The sequence below is a fragment of the Ovis canadensis genome, chromosome 14, assembly GCF_042477335.2.
Source record: "Ovis canadensis isolate MfBH-ARS-UI-01 breed Bighorn chromosome 14, ARS-UI_OviCan_v2, whole genome shotgun sequence".
NCBI classification, from domain to species: domain Eukaryota; kingdom Metazoa; phylum Chordata; class Mammalia; order Artiodactyla; family Bovidae; genus Ovis; species Ovis canadensis.
In genome coordinates this window covers 30,289,212-30,311,616 of record NC_091258.1, presented here as the reverse complement: position 1 = coordinate 30,311,616, position 22,405 = coordinate 30,289,212, and positions in this window count along the sequence as shown.

Genomic DNA, 22,405 nt, shown 5'->3' with positions numbered 1-22,405 from the left:
CTTTGAGGGCATCCTCTCAGTGTGAGCTCATTTCACTGTGAGGGCATCCTCTCAGTGTGAGCTCGTCAGCAGCTGTGACAGTCACTGGGCTGGCCTTCCACTTCATTTTTTAGCCAGTTAAGTTTAATGCCCCCGTGCTTGGTGAAATAGAGGGAACAGCTTCTCCTTGTGGCTGTAATAGTGGTTTCAATCTTCTCTCAGAGATTCTACCCAGATACACACAGAACATATTTATTCATTGCATGCAGTGGATGCCTAGATCAGCTATCATGGCTTAAATGTGGAGCACTATCAAAGCAGAGAAGCTTGTCCTGATCACTGACTTTCTGAGTGCCTTCTATGGCAGAATACCACCCAGCTCCCTCCATCCACACTGAGAATCAAGAAATCAAGGCATCATTCTTGATCCTCCTCCCTCTCTCTCCTGCCGTGGCCCCCCCCCCCCACCATCAAGTCCTTTTGATTCATCTTCCTAAATGCATCTTAAATCTATGCATGTGCTTCCATCTGTAGCTTCCCTCATAGCTCAGTCGGTAAAGAATCTGCCTGCAATGCAGGAGACCTGGGTTTGATTCCTGGGTCAGGAAGATCCCTTGAAGAAGGAAATGGCAACCCATCCAGTATTCTTGCCTAGAGAATCCCATGGACAGAAGAGCCTGGCAGGTTACAGTTCATGAGGTCACAAGAGTCAGACATGCCTTAGTGACTAAACCACTCCATCTGTTCCACACCCCCTAGCCACCATCAGCTCCTCCCTGAACTGCTGTAAATAACTTCTAACTGGTCCCCTACTTCCACTCCTGCTCCCATCCAACCCACTCCACAAATCACAACCTAAAGAGGTTTTTAAATTACAAACTGGATCATGCAATACTCCTCCCCTGCTTAAGCTCTTCAGTGGTTCCCCATGCTTAGAATAAATTCCAAGTTTCCTGCCTTGGTCAACAAGGCCCTGTGTGATCTGGCCTTCACAGCTATCTGACCTCCACAGGCACCATTCGCCCTGCATGCATCCCAGGCTGGCCACGCTCTCTGTGGAAGTTCTCCCAGAAGCAGACCTTGAGACAAGGAGTCGGGTTCAAGGCGATCATCTCTAGATGATCCCAGGAGCATTGTGAGGGAGTGGGAAAAGTGTAACAGGGTACATTAATAAGTGGATCACCTCTATGGACTATAGGGGCTCGGGTCTCCTGGGGATCCTCTGTGTAGACATATCCCAGAGTGGTCCCAACACAGAGTGAGGAAGCTGGGGAGTTCATCCTCCCTGTCCCATCCCTCACTGTTGAGCGTCACTCTGGGGACATTAATTCCCAGTGCTCTGGCAGAGTGTCCATCGAGGGCTGGGAACACTCTTAAGTAAGAGAACACAGGACCACACCTGTGAAGGTTCTAGTTGGAAAGCCATCAGTATCTGCTTCTGCAGGACTACTCAGTATGTGGTCCCAGGACCAGCTAACCATCCTCAAAATGCAACCTGTCTATGATAAGAGGAGGAACTTGAGCCAGGATGTTGGTCAACTACATCACTAAGCACACTGCTGGGCTCCACTGACATTTTCTTCATAACAAGACTCTCTCGATGAAGGAAGCAGCATGCTATTGTACACTCTGGTGTAAGCTTCTTTCCGTGTCATAGTCTGGCAGTGTCAGAGACCGGTGCTCCAAAAACTTTCTATCTGCTGCTGGGACACTCTGAGCATAGTCGCACCACATGCTCTATCCTTGTAGTTCCCACTGCCTGAGATTATTTTCTCCTGTTCCGTCCCAACTTTCTTATAGTTTTCATGGTCCCACCCCAGGGAGGCCTCCCAGACTCCACATGGAAAATATCCACCACCCCAATATTCATTGTCACAGCATCTATGCGTTTTCTTCAGGGGGTTAATTGCAATCTACTTATTCTGTCTGTTTGTTGGGTAGCATGCTGTCTATCTCTCCACTTGAATATACATTCCACTGGAGCAGGAAACTGACCTTTTTTTACCATTACATCACCAGCACCAAGCACAGAGTTAACACTCAATAAACACAGAATGGGTAAATGAATTTGCAATCAAAATCCACTCCAGCTCCCTTAGGGCATGTCCTCTTCCTCTCAGAAGGGGTAAAGCGCCCTCCTCTTGGGGTCGAAAATGAACACAGCTTCCCCCCCGTGCTCACGACTGAGCTCGCACCATAGACCCTAAATTGTAGTTTATCTACATCTTGATAACAGTGCTCCAGTTTCAGATTTTCCAAGCCTCTTATCCATCCCAGAAATGCTGTATACCAACCCCTTTGGAACCATCTACCTGCATGAGTGAGAGTCCTGGCTTGACATTCAACACGCATCGCTTCAGTCCTCAGCTCTGCCACTCACTCACTGAGAGACCTGGGGCATTTGCCACCATCTCTGTGAGTCTCAATTTCTCATCAAGGTTACTGTAAAGATGAATGTGGGTCACTTTTATAGAGCCAAGTTTCTCAGTTGAGGCACTATTGACCCTTTAAGCTAGTTAAGAGTGGGGATCTGGTCCTATATATTGAGGGGTGTATATTAACACCCCTAATCTCTACCCATTAAATGCCAGTGGCAAAGCCCCTCAGCTCCATGTGACAACCAAGAATATCTCCAGTTGAGTTCAGTTCAGTCACTCAGTCGTATCCAACTCTTTGTGACCCCATGGACTGTAGGACACCAGGCTTTCCCATCCATCACCAAGTCCCAGAGCTTGCTCAAACTCATGTCCATCGAGTCGGTGATGCCATCCAACCATTCATGCTCTGTTGTCCCCTTCTCCTCCCTCCTTCAATCTTGCCCAGCATCAGTGTCTTTTCAAATGAGTCAGTTCTTCACATCAGGTACAAAGTATTGGAGTTTCAGCTTCAGCCTCAGTCCTTCCAATGAAATATTCAGGACTGATTTCCTTTAGGATTGACTGGTTGGATCTCCTTGCAGTCCAAGAGACTCTCAAGAGTCTTCTCCAACACCACAGTTCAAAAGCATCAATTCTTCAGTGCTCAGCTTTCTTAATGGTTCAACTCTCACATCCATACATGACTACTGGAAAAACCATAGCTTTGACTAGATGGACCTTCATAGGCAAAGTAATGTCTCTGCTTTGTAATATGCCATCTAGGCTTGTTATAGCATTTCTTTCAAGGAGCAAGCATATTTTCATTTCATGGATGTAGTCACCATCTGCAGTGATTTTGGAGCTAAAGAAAATAATTTGTCACTGTTTCCATTGTTTCCCCATCTATTTCTATGATGTGATGGGACCAGATGTGATGATCTTAGCTTTCTGAATGTTGATTTTTAAGCCAGATTTTTCACTCTCCTCCTTCACCTTCATCAAGAGGTTCTTTAGTTCCTTTTCACTTTCTACCATAAAGGTGGTGTCATCTACATGTCTGAGGTTATTGATATTTCTCTGGACAATCTTGATTCCAGCTTGTGCTTCATCAAACTTGGCATTTTGCATGATGTACTCCGCACATGGTTAAATAAACAGGGTGACAATATACAGCCTTGATGTAATCCTTTCCCAATTTTGAACCAGTCCATTGTTACATGCCTAGTTCTAACTGTTGCTTCGTGACCTGCATACAGATTTCTCAGGAGGCAGGTAAGGTGGTCTGGTATTCCCATCTCTTAAAGAATTTTCCGGTTTGCTGTAATCAACACAGTCAAAGGCTTTAGCATAGTCAATAAAGCAGAAGTAGATGTTTTTCTGAAACTCTCTTGCTTTTTCAATGATCCAATGGATGTTGGCAATTTTATCTCTGGTTGCTCTGCCTTTTCTAAAACCAGCTTGAACATCTGGAAGTTTACAGTTCATGTACTGTTGAAATCTGGCTTGGAGAATTTTGAGCATTACTTTGCTAGCATGTGAGATGAGTGCAACTGTGTGGTAGATTGAACATTCTTTGGCATTGCCTTTCTTTGGGATTGGAATGAAAATTGACCTTTTCCAGGCTTGTGGCCACTGTTGAGTTTTCCAATTTGCTGGCATATTGAGTGCAGCACTTTAACAGCATCATCTTTCAGGATTTGAAATAGCTCAGCTGGAATTTCATCACTTCTACTTAACTTTGTTCACAGTGTTGCTTCCTAAGGCCCACTTGACTTCATACTCCAAGATGTCTGGCTGTAGGTGAGTAATCACACCATCGTGGTTATCTGAGTCATTAACATCTTTTTTGCATAGTTCTTCTATGTATTCCTGCCACTTCTTCTTAACATCTTCTACTTCTGTTAGGTCCAACAGTTTCTGTCCTTTACTGTGCCCATCTTTGCATGAAATGTCCCCTTGGTATCTCTAATTTTCTTGACGAGATCTCTAGTCTTTCCCAATCTATTGTTTTCCTCTATTTCTTTGCATTGATCACTTGGAAGGCTTTCTTAACTCTCCTTGCTCTTCTTTGGAACTCTGCATTCAGATGGGTACATGTTTCCTTTTCTCCTTTGCCTTTCGCTTCTCTTCTTTTCTCAGCTATTTGTAAGGCCTCCTCAGACAACCATTTTGCATTTCTTTTTCTTAGGGATGGGCTTGTCAAATGTCCCCTAGGGGTAAAATCACTGCCAGTTGATAGGCACTCGTATGGTCTTTAACAGAATACCTGTTAAGCATGTTACTGAGATAATATGTATAAAGTGTTTAGCAGAATACTTCATACATGCAAGCTCTTTTAAAGCAAAAAGCTACCTTGTGAAATGACGGATGTGTTAGTTAACTTGATTGTAATAATCATTACACAACATATATTAAATTGTCACATAGTATACCATTGAAAAAATAACATTGTACAACCTAAATATGTACAATTTTTATTTGTCCATCACAGCTCAATAAAGCTGAGAAAGTAAAAGAAATAAAAACATGCTACTTTCATAAGAAAAATCAATTAAAAACTAACTTTATCAGTTCAGTTCAGTCACTCAGTCATGTCTGACTCTTTGCAACCCCGTGGACTACAGCATGCCAGGCCTCCCTGTCCATCACCAACTCCCGGAGTTTACTCAAACTCATGTCCATTAAGTCGGTGATGCCATCCAACCATCTCATCCTCTGTCGTCCCCTTCTCCTCCTGCCTTCAATCTTTCCCAGCATCAAGGTCTTTTCAAATGAGTCATTTCAAATTTTATCATTAAAGCTTCATAATTGGTTGCAATTGTCACTATTTGTATTAGAGCCCTCCTTGAGTCACTATTCTGAGTTCAGCCCAATCACCCAGAGTTTTCCCAGAAAACGTTACAGTTCACACTGTATCCCCCAGAACTGGAACCCTTTTCCTAGCCCTACCTGCCCTGGAGCTCCCCAGATATCGAGGTACCAGCTCACCTTCTAAACCCAGTGTGGCTGGCTCTGTTGGGAGCCTCATGGCTATGTCCTACTCATTTTGGGGGAATTTGATTATTTCATTGTGGCCGTCTAGAGCTGACAGCTTCAGCTGGGTCAGAATATTAAAGACTGGTGGCTGACCTTCCAGAATACTGATTTTCCTGTCCATTTGAAACTTTTTCATTAGTAAGGCTTACATTGCGCATCATACCCAGCTCTGATTAGAGTATTTTAGAAGACACTGCAGGACTTCTCCGGTGGTCTAAGAAGCCTCCTGGTGGTCTAAGAATCCTGCCAATGCAGGGGACACAGGTTTGATCCCTAGTCCAGGAAGATCTCACATGCTGCAAGGCAAGCAGGCCCATGTGCCACAACTTCTGAAGCTGGTGCACCCTAGAACCCATGCCCAGCAACAAGAAAAGCCGCCACAATGAGAAGCCTGCACTCTGCAACTAGAGAGCAGCCCCCACTTGCTGCAACTAAAGAAACCCCTCGAGCACAGCGAAAGACCCAGCCAGCATAGTCATAAATAAATAAATAAAGTTGTTTTAAAAGACATTGCAGTAAATGAGGTCAATGAAGCCCTTGAGGATGCTGAGCTCTTCTTTCCCGGGGCCCAAAGAACGAGATATGGACTCCCAATAAAGCAAGGGACTGTAGTCAGCCGTAGGAAAGAGTCACCAGGGAAATGTAGCTTTAAAAGGAAAAGGAGAGAGATGGTATGGGGAGGGAGGTGGGAGGGGGTTTCAGGATTGGGAACTCATGTACACCCGTGGCGGATTCATGTTGATGTATGGCAAAACCAATACAGTATTGTAAAGCAAAATAAAGCAAAATTAAAAAAAAAAAAGGAAAGGGAGGAAAACAGCAGCTCCACACCGCTGGAGACCCCTCAAGAAGAACTGGGCATGTCATATTTCCATGTGCTGGTCAGACGTCTATGTGCTGAAGGAAAGGCTGGTACCACTGATCTCTGTAAGTCCTTCCCAATTCTCAGATTCCAAGCAGCATCCCTCCAGTTGCTCTGTCTCCCCCAACCCCAGGCTCTGTGCACTGGCAGGACCACACTTCTAGTTATCCAGCCTGATCAGGTATCCAGCCCATCTCCTATCTGGCCCCTAACTCAGCTGATCCTTTTACAAAGTTGAACCCCACCCTCCCAACTCTGGTTAGTTGCTGCTGTGAGCATAGAGGGAATAGGAATGACGTATTCCTCAAATACCCAATTCTAGGTTCAGTCATTCCACCAAGCAGCATCTTCTAAGTTCCTGTGCCGTACCTGGTGCATTACAGGCATCAAGGTTTCCAGGATGAACCACCTCTTAACATCGTCCTCAAAGATTTCATAACCTGGTGAGAGAGTCAATTCCTAGGTAAGTTGATAAGAAGTCCAGGGTCCCTGAGGAGGAGGAGAGGGGTCTGGGGCTCTGGCAGAGGAGACAGGGATCTGGAGTTCTCAAGGAGGAGAAAAGAACAAACTTTTTTTTTGTTTTTCTACCTTGCTTTGTCTTAGTCAATATAACAATGTATCTGGCTCAAGGATGTGTTTCTCCTTAACAAGAAGGTTTGCTGGCTAATCTTGTTATCTTAAGACATTTGTTGTGGAAGTCGATCTGATAAGACCTTTCCATTGTTAGTTCTAATCTTGTTAGTTAATTTAAGATGTATGTTGTGGGAGTGGGTCTGATAAAATTACATAAGGCCTTGATAAGACTAATGAGTGGGGGCACCCTCCGTCCCCCTTCTGATGTCTATGTCAGAAGGCTTCTCTGTCCCTTCTCATACTTTAAAAAACTCTGCTACACAAAAGCTCCTGAGTGGTCAAGCCTGGTCCCCGGTCCCAAAGCTAAATCTTCTTCTTCGGAGATCATGAATCAGACATCATCCACCGTAAGCTATCACCAGTAGATTTAGAGGTTTCACTGTTTACATGACAATTTATGTGACTACAAGTATATACATGTGTTTTGGCTTTAATTATTCCTGGTGGAAACCTTGCTAAGAGTCTTACTGATGACAGTATCTCACAGGCCACATTCTGCCTGGAGCTCTCAGGCTGTGATTGAGAGCCCCAGGTGCTGTGTAGCCCTATGATTCAGAGCAGCCCTCTGCAGTCCCGAGTGTGGTTTTTGTTGTATCATTATTTTCTCTTTCACTATCCTCTGCCACTCATGAACAGCACGATTCTGCCTGCTTCTAAGAAACCATGTTCAGCAAGTACATGTAATGGGGCAACAGCTTGACAGCAGTTCTTCCTTATCCTCTGACCCTCCAGATGTGCCTGGATACTCTCCTCCATCTGTGAACTCTGGGTGGCGGGTACTATAGTTATGCCCATTTTATAGACTGAAGAATGAAGTCTCAGACAAGTTAAGTGGCTTACCTGAAGTTACAATAGCGGAGCCAAAACTCAAACTCAGACTGGCTGATTCCCAAGATCGAATCCCTACCCACTGCACTACACTATTGGGAGCTTGTCACCTTAGCTGGGATGGCCAGAGAGCTGCAGAGCTCTATCTGAATCTAGAAGGTTCTGAGCTTTAAAACAATCATGACTAGACGCCCCATAAGTATTTCCTGAGAACGTAGTGCTGTCAGGGATAGGAAAGAGCATATCAAGTCCTTGGGAAGCTCATAGTCCACCTGGGAACATGGGCAGGAAGCAGCAAGAGGACATCACCAGACAGCCCATAAGGAAAGTTCTGGAAGGGTTCAGAATAAATGGTTCAGCAGAGCAACCTCAAATAAATGTTCTGTTTTCCACCAGGGGTGTGCTGTCAGCCCTGGATCAGAACACCTATGAGAGGAGTGGGAGGTGTGAGCTCCCTGTCACTGGAATTGTTCCAGCAGGGACAGGCGTCAGAGGTGCTATGCAATTCAGACACAGGCTATATGGCTCCAAAGACTCTCACCATCCATTCACTAAATCTTGGTTAAACATTTACAACCTGCAAGACACTATGCTAGGCTGAACAAAGCAAGCAAGCCTTTGGGGAGTTGGCATTCTAGAGGGGGAGACAGCCAACAATTTAATAAGCCAGAGAATTGGAGACAGTGAGAAGCAATGGGAAAGGAGCTACTTCACGTGGGAGGAAGAGGTAAGGGACAGTCTTTCCAAAGATGTAGCATGCGGGGCTTCCCTGGTGTTCCAGTTGCTCAGAGTCTGCCTGCCAATGTAGGGGACATGGTTTGATCCCTGGTCTGGGAAGATTCCACATGCTGCAGGGCCACTAAGCCCATGTACCACAAGTACTGAGCCTGCGCCTCCTAGAGCCATGCTCCAGGAGGATGGGAAGAGAAGGAAAGACAAGAGAAGCCACCCCAGGGAAAAGTCCATGCACCTCAACGGAAAGTAGCCCTGGCTGGCTGCAACTAGACAAAGCCCACAGGCAGCAACAAAGGCCCAACACAGCCAAAAAAGAGATGTAGCATGTGAGTTAGGATGTAAAAGGATGAGGAGCAACCATGTAAAGAACGCCTGAGCATTTGGAAGAGTGTGTGAGAGGCTCTGAGGTTCCCCAAGGCCCATGTGGATGATGAAAAACATCCTCCCCCCAGCAGGCTTTGCAGGTAGGGCTGCCCACAAGAAACATTGACAAGAGGGCTGGCAGGGAGCAATCGGCCAGCTGTCTCTTGTGTGGCTTTGGTGATAAGACCTGAGAAGGGAAGATGGAAGGAAATGAAAGCTCCAGACCACCTGATGACTCTGAATATTCGGTGATAAATGTTAATGCAGTTATTGATCATGATGATTAAGGTGACCAAGATATCAGGTGGTCAGGGGGCAATGCTGCCCCCAGCATTGTGTATGTGGCCTTTTTCAGCCTCAAATAAAGGACAAAAGAGACAGTAGTGTTCTTCATTCTACCTCCTGCCTGTGTCACACCTGAGAAGCCCAGGGACCAGTCTCACTGCCACAGCTGGCCAATCCCTCACGTGTGAAGGCATTCTTGCTGGTGCCAAGTCCCGCTGGGGTCAGGCACCATGATGCTCACAGGCTTCCCCTGGCTAGAGAGGCATGCTGTGGTTGAGCCCTTGTGGCTGGTAGGCCCCTTGTCTGGATTCCCCTCAACTGTGAGCATCTTGCAGGCAGAACCAGACCCTAACCATCGATATGTTCCCAGCACCTCTCCTGGCATCTGCTGCATAGTACATGCTCAGTAAGTATCAGCTGAAGGGAGAGAGGGAAAGAGGAAGGAATGGATGAGTAGAGAATAAATCAACTGCCCACCTTCAGTCAGCGCTAGGCACGTCATAGCTATTCAGTAAATAGCTGATCGATGTGCACACAAAATGATCGTTGTGGTGCTAAGTCACTTCAGTCGTGTCTGACTCTTTTGCGACCCCGTGGACTGTAGCCTGCCAGGCTCCTCTTTCCATGGGATTCTCCAGGCAAGAATACTGGAGTGGTTTGCCACGCTCTCTCGCTGGGGATCTTTCCAATGCGAGGATTGAACCTGTGTCTCTTGTGTCTCCTGCACTGGCAGGCGGGTTCTTTACCACTAGCGCCACCCGGGAAGAACACAGTAGATCTCAATAAAACACTGTTGCTGGTGGCAGCTGGGCTAGGCTTTGAATAACTGTTTCTGTAAGATACTGATTCTTATACCCCAGGACACCTCCTCTGACATTCAGGTCACGTAAGAGTACGTTGCAGTATGGTACAAAAGCAAAAAGCGTAAGGAACACAACTGGGGACCAGATTCTGTCACTTACTATGTTTGTGATTCTGGGCATGTTCCCATAAGTTTCTGTTTCTTACTATGGAAAGTAGGGGCAAGTGTGCCCACCCTAGAGAAGTGTGGTAGGAATAAAATTGAATGCCATTTTTGAAAGTACTTTTGGATTTTTGTTCATTTTTTTTGTCTTATCAAATAAAATATGCATTTATTGAGTGCCTGCTGCATATTCATCACTGAGCAAGTACTCAAGAGAAAGATAAAAGACAGTGCCTGCCCTGGAGGACCCACATAAAGTTCAGCAGTTAAGACAGACCCTGGAAAGGGGATGCGATTGCTAATTTTACGTGTCAGCTTTGTAGGGTCATGGTGCCCAGGTAGTTGGTCAAACATTATTCCAGGTGTTTCTGTAATGGTGTTTTGGGGGTGAGATTAACATTTAAATTGATGGACTTTGAGTAAAGCAGATTGCCCTCCATAGAACAATGACTGACCTCCCCCAAAGAAAGAGGAATTCTGCCAGCAGAGGCCTTTGAACTTGAACTGCAACTCCTCCCGAAGTCTCCAGCGTTCCACATACCTGGTCAGATTTTGGACTTGACAAGCCTCCATGATCATGTGAACCAATTCCTTAAAATAAATACATACATATATTGCTGTTCAGTCACTGACTCCTTTGTGACTCCATGGACTGTAGCCCTCAGGCTCCTCTGTCCATGGGATTTCCCAGGCAAGAATGCTGGAGTTGGGTTGCCATGCCCTTCTCCAGGGGATCTTCTCAAACCAGGGATCAAACCTGTGTCTTCTGCTTGGCAGGCAGATTCTTTACCGCTGGGCCACCAGGGAAGCCCCACCCCTCCCACCCCACCCCAAAATATATATAAATATGGATAACTTTGATTAATACACACAACAGCACAGTAATGAGTCAGACACCCTTAGAATAGTCCTCATGAACCCAGTGCATACAGCAGCAATTGCTCTATCTGGAGGGATGTGAATAAAGGCCTTGAATATTGGAATAGGGCCCTAGAGACTAATTTTCTGTTAAGAGACAAGAAAAGCTCTCCTAATCTTCACTCCACAGGCTCCTGCTCACTCCCTGCATTACACAGTAGTTGTATGGATTTTGATCTGATCCTCTCTCTATCCTCTTTCCCAGGCCTTTCCAACCTATTGTTTACTTTGAATGCCCAGCTGTGTGATCTAGGCAAATCCTCTAACTTCTCTGAGCCTCAGTTTACTTCTAGCTGAAAGCCTATTTCAGTGACTTCCTTGATGGTCCCATGGTTAAAACTTCACCTTCCAATGTAGGGGGTGCGAGTTCAATCCCTGGTTGGGGAACTGGGATCCCACATGCCTCCTGGCTAAAAACACCAAAACATAAAGCAGAAGCAATATTGTAACAAATTCAATAAAAACTTTTAAAATAATCTACATCCAAAAAAGTCTTAAAAAAATAAAAGTCTATTTCATGGGGTCCGGAAGGCACCTTATATACTTAAGGACTTCAGATTTCTTGACTGTTATTAAAGTATCAGGTAGATTCATGCCTTGAGTACTCATGCCTTAAAGTATCAGGTCGATCCATGCTTCAAGGAGCATCACTGAGTTTCTTCAGATTTCTGCCTAAGGAAGCCTCGAGAAGCGGGTTGACAGTACAGCATGTACTATTTAAGTTAATTGTAAGAAAAGATAACTAGTTAATAAATTTGAACTATCAGATGATGTCATAGAAGACTGTGGAATCTTATACTCTGGAGTTTCATTAAAAACAGAGAAGCTCCTGGGACGTCAGTGGGCAAGGGGCAGAAAGGTGGGAAATGGCATGTTTCCCTCTGAGGGCCTAGTTGGATACAAAACTAGGTGTCTGGCCTTGAAATTGGCCTCAGAGGCAGGCAGGTGGGAGAGCTATTCTCTGAGATAGGAAGGCATTGACCATAGAAGGATGGAGTCCTTTGACCACTCTCCCCACTAGATAGAAAAGCAGGATTTAATGGCAAAACATCTACCTGACCAGAGGTCAGGGTCATCCTCAGACACCAGGGATGACCTTGCAGAAAGCCCCAGTGAAAGCGTTAGTTGCTCAGTCATGTCCAACTCATTGCAGTCCTATGGACTGTAGCCCGCCAGGCTCCTCTGTCCATGGAATTCTCCCAGCAAGAACACTGGAGTAGCTAGCCATTCCCTTCTCCAGGGGATCTTCCCGACCCAGGGATTGAACCTGCGTCTCTCACATCATAGGCAGATTCTTTTTTTCTTTTTTAATTTATTTATTTTAGTTGGAGGCTAATTATTTTACAATATTGTGGTGGGTTTTGCCATACATTGACATGAATCAGCCACGGGTGTACATGTGTCCCCCATCCCAAACCCCCCGCTCACCTCCCTCCCCATCCCATCCCTCTGGATTTGTCCCAGTGCACCGGCTTTGAGTGCCCTCTTTCATGCATTGAACTTGGACTGGTCATCTATTTCACATATGGTAATATACATGTTTCAATGCTATTCTCTCAAATCATCCCACCCTCGCCTTCTCCCAGAGTCCAAAAGTCTGTTCTTTATATGAGTCTCTTTTGCTGTCTCACATATAGGGTCATTTTACCATCTTTCAAAATTCCATATATAAGCATTAATATACTGTATTGGTGTTTTTCTTTCTGGCTTACTTCACTCTGTAAAATAACTGATTCAAATGCATTCTTTTTAATAGGAGAGTAATATTCCATTGTGTATATGTACCACAGCTTTCCTATCCATTCATTTGCTGATGGACATCTAGGTTGCTTCCATGTCCTAGCTCTTGTAAACAGTGCTTATAGGCAGAGTCTTTACTGTCTGAGCCACCAGGGAAGCCCCATGCAGTCATTAAATCTATAGAACCTGCCCACAGAGGCTTCAGAATCTGGGTGGTCAGTCCAATCAAAGACACTAACAGAGGACCCATCACTAGCCTATGCAGGCTGGTCATCCAGGGGATAAACGTCCTTACTTGGGGATCTCTACTTACGTGCTAGAATCAGGTTGTTTTTCAACAAGCAGTTTTATTGTTCAAAGATGAGGGAGAGTGCCCCATGGACAGAAGAAATCAAATCCCTGCAGAATTCAACTGGCTGCTGCATCCACTTAGAAGATTAAAAATATACCAGCACATATTGTTTCCTTCTTATGAGGAGACAGCTACTAACTGGACTACTCCAGGGATGTTCCTTAAGTCTCAGGCCAAATTAAAGTCCAGACACACCTCAGGGAATTGAAAAGTTCATATGTCTAGAGCCTCAAACTGGAAACGAAGAAAAAAAAAAAAACCCAAAATTTTAAAAGGACAGAAAGTCAAGACATTCATGCAAGTATTCAGGGCAAGATCAGGGGCCTTGTGAGCCTGAGACCTGGGTTTTAATCCTGATTCTACCCCCCTTATTAGTTTTGTCATCTTCTCATTTCCTGCTTACTATCTCCTTGTCTCACTTTCTTTGTCTATCAAGTCTAGGAATACCTACTCTCCAGGCAGCTGAATCAAATCTCGTGATACCTACTCCTCTCGTGATACCTAACTAGTGTGCCTGACACACAGTAGGCCTTCAATCAACAGTCACAGTGATTTTGAATTCACCAGAAATGGTTCTATAGACTTGCCTTAAAACACATTAGATATTGTTGTAAACCCAGATATACAGCAAAAAGATTATAATCAGAGAAACAACACAGTCTGCGCTGTGCAGAACCTGTAATTCTGTGCTACCATTTGGTTTAGAATTCAATGTTTTCATACTTATTTTATGTCCAATGTAAACTTGCTTCAAGTTTATTTACCAATTTAATTACCGGTTATTGACCAAAGCTAACATGCATTCTAGGGAAATTATTCTTACCAGGATCCAACTATGGTTGTAAAATGATAAGCAACAAATCACTTAGTGAAAAATACTTTTTTTCTTTTAAATAAAAGATGAAAGAGATAGTGGAGTTCATAAAATAAGTCATATCTACGCTTTGCTCTCTTCAACATGTCACTAAAAACGAGGGTCCCCCATCTTCATTCATCTTAAACTGAACCGAGACTCCCAGTTCCTGGAAAGGAGACCACAAATGATCAATTACATCTTAGTGCATGAAGGCAAAGGTTAAACATATTATTGCTCACCACAGGTCGACCCTAACCTCGGGATTAATGCCATAAATAAAAAAGAAAAAATATAGTTAGGTCTGTGAAGGTACCAGCTTTAGTCTCCAAAGAAATACAAAAGGGAAATGGCGGCCCCTACTGGTAGGAAGTAGAACAGCCAGCCTGCCTGGAGCAGGCTGAGAGCTGAAAGCATGTTTCAGACTGAGGCCCAAGCTGAGCAGGAGAACCTCTGTGAGAAGCAAAGGATTAAGATCTCCTGTAGGCTGGAGCTGCTTTTGTATGTGCAAAAGGGAGATTGAATGATAGGGAGTGTTTCGACCCAGGGTGTGAAGCCCCAAGGCAGGTTCCGATGGACAAAGAGGGACACTCCCACCTCCAATTCTACCCTTTCTGCCTAGGCTGAGAAGATGACAGTGCAGCCACTCACCAGCCCCTTCCGTGATCTCAAAGTCTAGAGCCCACTTTCCAGCTTAAAGACTCGAGGCCCCAGTTACAGACCCCATTGTAAGGAGTCTTTCCATGGGCAATTGAGAGGGACACATCATCCTTTAAAGTACCCTAGAGAAAGGACTAGAGATCTCTTCAAGAAAATTGAAGATATCAAGAGAACATTCCATGTAAAGAGGGCACAATAAAGAACAGAAACAGCAAGGACCTAAAAAAGAAGCAGAAGAGATTAAAAAAAAGGTGGCAAGATACACAGAACTATACAAAAAAGTCTTCATGACCCAGGTAACCACGATGCTGTGGTCATTCATCTAGAGCCAGACATCCTGGAATATGAAGTCAAGTGGGCCTTTGGAAGCATTACTATGAACTAAACTAGTGGAAGTGATGGAATTCCAGCTGAACTATTTCAAATCCTAAAAGATGATGCTATTAAAGTGCTGCACTCAATACACCAGCAAATTAGGAAAACTAAACAGTGGCCACAGGACTGGAAAAGGCGAGTTTTCATTTCAGTCTTTGGGATTTGATCTTTGTTTGATAAGAAAGGACAATGCCAAAGAAAGTTCAAAACTACTGTACAATTGAGCTGATTTCACATGCTAGCAAGGTAATGCTCAAAATCCTTCAAGGTAGGCTTCAACAGTATATGAACCAAGAACTTCAAGATATACAAGCTGGGTTTAGAAAAGGCAAGGAACCAGATATCAAATTGCCAACATCTGTTGGATCATAGGAAAAGCAAAGTTATTCCAGAAAAACATCTGCTTCATTGACTATGTTAAAGCCTTTGACTGTGTGGATCACAACAAACTATGGGAAATTCTTAAAAAGATAGAAATATCAGACCACCTTATCTGCCTCCTAAGAAACCTGTATACAAGTCAAGAAGCAACAGTTAGAACCGGACATGGAACAACAAACTGGTTCCAGACTGGGAAAGGAGCACATTAAGGCTGTATATTGTTACCCTGTTTATTTAACTTATATGCAGAGCACATCATGTGAAATCCCAGTCTGGATGAATCACAAGCTGGAATTAAGATTGCCAGGAGAAACATCAACAACCTCATATATGCAGTAAAACCACCCTTATGGCAGAAAGCAAAGAGTAACTAAAGAGCCTCTTGATGAAAGTGAAAGAGAAGAGTGGAAAAGCTGACTGAAAACTAAGCATTCAAAACACTAAGATCAAGGCATTTGGTCCCATCACTTCATGGAAAACAGATGGGGGGAAAATGGAAATAGTGGCAGATTTTATTTTCTTGGGCTCCAAAATCACTGCAGATGGTCATAGCAGCCATGAAATTAAAAGATGCTTGCTCCTTGGAAGAAAGGCTATGACAAACCTAGGCAACATATTAAAAAGCAGAGACATCACTTTGCCAACAAAGATCCATTTAGTCAAAGCTATGGTTTTTCTAGTAGTCATGTTTGGATATAAGAGTTGCACTGTAAAGAAGGTTGAGTGCTGAAGAATTGATGCTTTTGAACTGTGGTGCTGGAGAAGACTCTTGAGAGTCCCTTGGACAGCAAGGAGATCAAACCAGTTAATCTTAAAGGAAATCAATCCTGAATTGGAAGGGCTGATGCTGAAGCTGAAGTTCCAATACTTTGGCCATCCAATGAGAAGAGCTGACTCATTGGAAAAGACCCTGATGCTGGGAAAGACTGAGGGCAGAAGGAGAAGGGGACGAAAGAGGATGAGATGGTTGAATGGCATCACCAACTCAATGCACACGAGTTTGAGCAAATCCCGGGAGATAGTGAAAGAAAAGGAATCCTGATGTGCTGCCGTCCAGGAAGTCACGAAGAGTTGGACACGACTTGGCAACTGAACAATGAACAAGAGACAGTAAAATCCATGGTCTGCTGCACCAGACTCTGAACAACTGTGGCGAGCAGATAGAGCAGGCCGAGTAGGCAAAGCTGACAGTAGCCACCACCAGGGCCGCTCAGAGAAACCACCCATAGGAGTTCACACGCTGGGTCCTGGATCTCCTCTGTCCCGGCACACACTAAGAGCATGCTTTCTGGCCTCATTATGACCAGAGATCTTCCGCCTGCAATGAGTGGAGTTCCCCCAGCCCTCAACCTGCAAGTGCCATGTGCCACAGTAGAAACATAAAACTCGAGATTTGGCAGTTGTTTGTTTTGCAGAATAACCTAGTCCATTATGACTGACTCATCATCTAAGCTCACAGGTTGAGAACTTTCTTCTTAGTAGAATGTTGACATTCAGAGAGGATTTGTGAGGTCATATCTGGCAAGCCATGGCTTAGCTGCTTCTTAAATTGTTTAGAACAAAAGTTAGACGAATGGTGCTATTGGTTTGGTGGCAGATGTCCCTGACTTTTGCACATCTTGTCACATGTGGAAAATGTTAATATGCATATGGCACCTGAAGGTAAACTAAAGGAAAACTGGGCATAGCTATATAAATTTGGTAAAAACTTCATTTTGTTTTTCTTCTTTTTTTTAATCTGCCAATTTATTTTTTAATTTATTATTTAATTGGAAGATAATTGTTTTATAATGTTGGTTTCTGCTGCACAACATGAATTAGCTATAAGTATAAACATGCCCCTTCCTCTTGAGCCTCCCTCCCCCCCAACCCACCCTCTGGGTCATCCCAGAGCACCAAGCTGAGCTCCCCGTGTTACGTAGCAGCTTCCTACCATGCTGTGCTGTGCTTAGCAGCTCAGTCGTGTCTGACTCTTTGTGACCCTATGGATTGCAGCCCACCAGGCTCCTCTGTCCATGGGAATTCTCCAGGCAAGAATACTGGAATGGGTTACCATGCCCTCCCCCAGGGGATCTTCCCGACCCAGGGATTAAACTCAGGTCTCCCGCACTGCAGGCAGATTCTTTACACGCTAAGCCACCAGGGAAGCCCAAGAATACTGGAGTGGGTAGCCTATCCCTTCTCCAGGGTAACTTCCCAACCCAGGAATAGGAACAGTAGTCGTATATGTTTCAGTGCTACTCTCTCCATCTGTCCCACTTTCTCCTTCCCCCACTGTGTAACAAGTGCATCTCTATGGCTGTGTCTCTATTGCTGCCCTGCAAATAGGTTCATCTGCACTGGTTTTGTAGATTCTATATATATGCATTAATATGTGGTATTTGTTTTTCTCTTTCTGATTTACTTCACTGTATAATGGGCTGTTTTATTTTCATAATGTTGTATAATGTTATATAATTATACTATGAGAAGATTTAGGGAACATGTTTATTATTAAATTTGACAAATCTTCCCTTTAAAATCTTTTAAAATATTTTAATAAAGAAACTTGGGCTTGATTTGGTGAATATAACTTTTCTGCATATTTTATGCTTGAAATGGCCACACACAATTCCTGATCAAGACTAGCTGATGATCATCTCTTCAAAGTCTTGTTATTCACCATGAGAAAACTTTATAACAAGTAAACAGGTAATAATGAAAAAACAGGTAACGACGAAAATTTTAAATTATCTTTACAACAATTCCAAATGGTTGAAATTATACTTCTCGAACCAAATGACTTTTGAATGTTGGAATTTCTTGTAATAATACAAATGGGTTTTTTTCCATCCCAACTTTTTCAACATCATTTTATTTCAAAAGTGATAAAACTTTCATTTGCAGAACACAAAACACATGAATTGTTAACATTGTCACCCCGTATCTAGCATGGATACCATACAGTGCATCAGAGTTCTGTCCACAAATGGACAGAAATATTCAAGATCCTTGATGTTTCCATGTCAGGGTTCCCACCAGGAGCTGTGCCCTCAGGGCAGCCGCATCTTAAACTCCTCATCATCACTTCATTCTTAGTATAACAAAAGCCAATCTCCTCCCTGCCCAGCTGACAAGGCCCTCCATTCTGGCCCCAGGACCTTCACACAAGCTATCTGTTACCTCTGCCTGGAAAACACTTGCCCTATTTTCTCCACATAGCCCCTGTTGGTACATCTAATTGTTCGGAATCCCTTCTCTCACCCCCAATTGCAATAAAGTCTTCCAGATGGAGCCTGGAATCTCAATGGTCCATTAGACTAGCTTTATGTTTAGGTTTTAAATGAACTACAAGGAGATTGTCCACTCCCACTGGATTAGGGGAGCATCAGGGTGGAGATTTGGGGGGACCTTTGAAATCATAAGCGCTAAGGGGTGGGGGTGGGCGAGTTCCATGTCCATCCTCTCATTTATCTAATTGAATGATCCATCCATTGGTCCATCCATCCAATGATTCTAGCATTTTTTCAGTATATATTTAATGTGCACTTCCTGCATACCAGGACTTCCCTAGTGGCTCAGATGGTAAAGCGTTCGTCTACAAGGCGGGAGACCCAGGTTCAATCCCTGGGTCAGGAAGATCCCCTGGAGAAGGAAATGGCAATCCACTCCAGTACTATTGCCTGGAAAATCCTATGGACAGAGGAGCCTGGTAAGCTACAGTCCATGGGGTTGCAAAGAGTCAGACACAACTGAGCAACTTCACTTCACTTTCCTGCATACCTGATGCCATATTATTGACTTACTGCTTTCTATTTCAGTACCTTTTACTTTTCCTTTATGATCCATATTACAATTATAAATAAATATTCATTTAGGCATATTTGTTTCCTGCTAGACTGTAAATTCTGTAAGGCCAGGGAGTGTGTCTTTTCTTATCTACTGCTGTATACCAAAGCCTGACACAGTCCCTGTATCAATATATATTTGTTAAACGAATAAATGAATTCATCCAAGAATGTATTTGGCCATGGAAATTCTATATAGCAGAAAATCCACATAAAATAATTAGAGGGACTTCCCTGGTGGTTCAGGGGTTAAGAATTCGCCTTCCAGTGCAGGGGACACTAGATCGATCCCTGGTCAGGGAACTAAGATCCCGCGTGCCACGGGGTAGCTACTGAGCCCACGTGCTCTGGAGTCTGCATGCCCCAACAAAGATCCCTCATGATGCAACTAAGACCCAAAGCAGCCAAATAAATAAATAAATATTTTACAGATAATAATTAGAGAGTGAGCTGAATGAGATCACATTTCAGAGAGCATTGACCTCCTTCCTCTTGTTAGTGACCTACTTTCCTAGCACCACTCTGCCCTCCCACCTTCCCTTGTCCGCCATATCCCTTTCTGTTCCTGAATCTGTTTCTCTGGCATTCTATGTTTCTCCATTGCCTGTACCATTCACATCTGTCATCTGGTACACAGTAAGTGCTCATTAAATATATACTGAATACACACTAGGATCATTGGATGGATGGATCATTCAATAGATAAATGAGAGGATGGAGCATACTACGCTCCACCGCTTAGCTTGGAGGAAATTTCTTCTTGTGATTTCAAAAATTCCTCCCCAAATCTCCACCCTGATGTTCCAGGGGAAGAGGACACTCTCCTTGTAGCTCATTTAAAACCTAACATGAATCTGACCTGATGGGCCCATGACACTCCAGGCTCCACCTGGGCAACCCCTCCATTACTCCTAATGACCAGACTTGAAACAGAATTACTTCATTCTTCAGAGGAGCATGTGGGGAGTTTCTCACTCTCTGAACAGCAAGCACATACTGCAAAGACATTCTGCTTCTATAAATATGCTTTTCTAAATGTTAAAGGGTTAGAGCAATTTCCAAAGGTCTCTGCCGCAAAGGAGCCCTTTGATGATATTTAATTGAACTACTTTTTGCTTTGAGAAGTGAAGAAACTAAAATGTAAAGATTGGAAATGTTTCTTGGTTTTATGTCAAAATACAGGTTTATAGATAAAATAATGGAAAGAGAATTCTCTGTTATTAAAGTCAGGAAAATGAAGATAAACAGATCATCCAAGGAGAGCAAAGCATGTATGGGGTTTCTGTAGGATGGTTAGAGGAAAACAATCTCTCCTTTTTAAAATTTTTATTGGAGTATAGTTGCTTTACAATGTTGTGTTAGTTTCTGCTCTGCAGAAAGCGAATCAGCTCCATGTATACACATGTCCCATCTGTTGTGGATTTCCCTCCCACCTAGGTCGCCACAGAGCACTGAGTAGAGTTCCCTATGCTAGAGGGTTCTCATTAGTTATATATTTTATACATGATGGGAATTTAGAAAACAACCTCCTTTAAATTCTGTTTTCAAACCCTTAACAACTACTGAAGGCACATTTGCTGAGCAAAATCACTAGAAATCTCTCTCCCTCTTTTGGCATTCAAAAGTGAACATTAAATATAAACATGTCTACAGCAAGTTTAAATATTAACTTCTTTCATAATATCCCTGTGGTGTTTCCAGAGTAAATTCCTTTGAACAGAGAAAACTGAATTTTGTAAAGGTCGAAAAGAGATCACCTAAGTGAAGCAAACTCTCTGAAAACGGGCAAATGATCCGTTTGTCATTTTGTATTTGTGAAAACATTTGAATGGCAATTTGCATACTTTCAAACCAAGTCACATCACATCAAGGAGGCAGACATTAAATCTTCGCTCCTGTTCGATGTATTCAGAATGTTCATGTAATTCTGAGTTTGACATGATGTTCTTTGAAGACAAAGAGAACTGGGGGCTGCTGGATCAGTCTTCACAGAATGCTGAGCAGAGAAGGCGAGCGAGTGCACTGGCTTTGCTTACAGCAGAATGGAATTGGCTGTGCACAGACCCGTTCATTTAGACCACAAAGCAGATGGCGCCCCCTAGCTTCTTCAGAGAACAACCCGCATTCTGTACTTGGCGCAGGTTGTAGTTGGCAGTTGTTTTTTGTTAGGCTGCTGCTGCTGCTGCCAAGTCGCTTCAGTCGTGTCCGACTCTGTGCGACCCCATAGACGGCAGCCCACCAGGCTCCCCCGTCCCTGGGATTCTCCAGGCAGGAACACTGGAGTGGGTTGCCATTTCCTTCTCCAATGCATGAAAGTGAAAAGTGAAAGTGAAGTTGTTCAATCGCGTCCAACTCTGTGCGACCCCATAGACAGCAGCCCACCAGGCTCTCCCGGCCCTGGGATTTTCCAGGCAAGAGTACTGGAGTGGGGTGCCATTGCCTTCTCCATTTGTTAGGCTACCTGGCATGAAAATGTCCCCTCAAATTGAGAGGCACCCAAACCACAGGACCTCAAATCCCATTATGGGAGCCAGAGGGTAACCATGGTTCCCCTTCCCCACAGCTTGGCTCTGGACCAGGCTTAGTCAAACTAAGCCAAAATGAACCAGAGCTCTTGCCCAGAACTCTAAATCTAAAAGCAGTAATATGAGAAGGAAGCAAAAACATTGATTTGAAAATGAACATGCACCCCAGTGTTTGTAGTAGCACTATTTACAATAGCCAAGTTATGGAAGCACCCTAAGTGTCTGTCAACAGACAAATGGATAAAGAAGATGTGGTATACTTATACAATGGAATACTACTCAGCCATAAAAAAGAATGAAATTTTTTCCATTTGCAACAACATGGATGGACTTAGAGGGCATTATGCATAGTGAAACAGCAGACAGAGAAAAATACTGTATGACATCACTTACCTGTGGAATCTAATATAGAAAACAAGCTAATGAATATAACAAAAAAGAGACTCACTGATATAGCGAACAAATTGGAGGCTACCAGTGGGAAGAGGGAAGAGTTGGAGATGCAAATAGGGGTAGGAGATTGAGAGGTATGAACTACTATGTATAAAATAAATAAGCTATAGGATATATTGTACAGTACAGGGAATATATCCAATATTTTACAATAGTTATAAATGGAATGGACTTCCCTGTGGCCTCAGGGGTAAAGAATCCACTTGCCAAAGCAGGAGATGCAGGTTTGATCCCCAGGTCAGGGAGATCCCCTGGAGAAGGAAATGGCTACCCACGCCA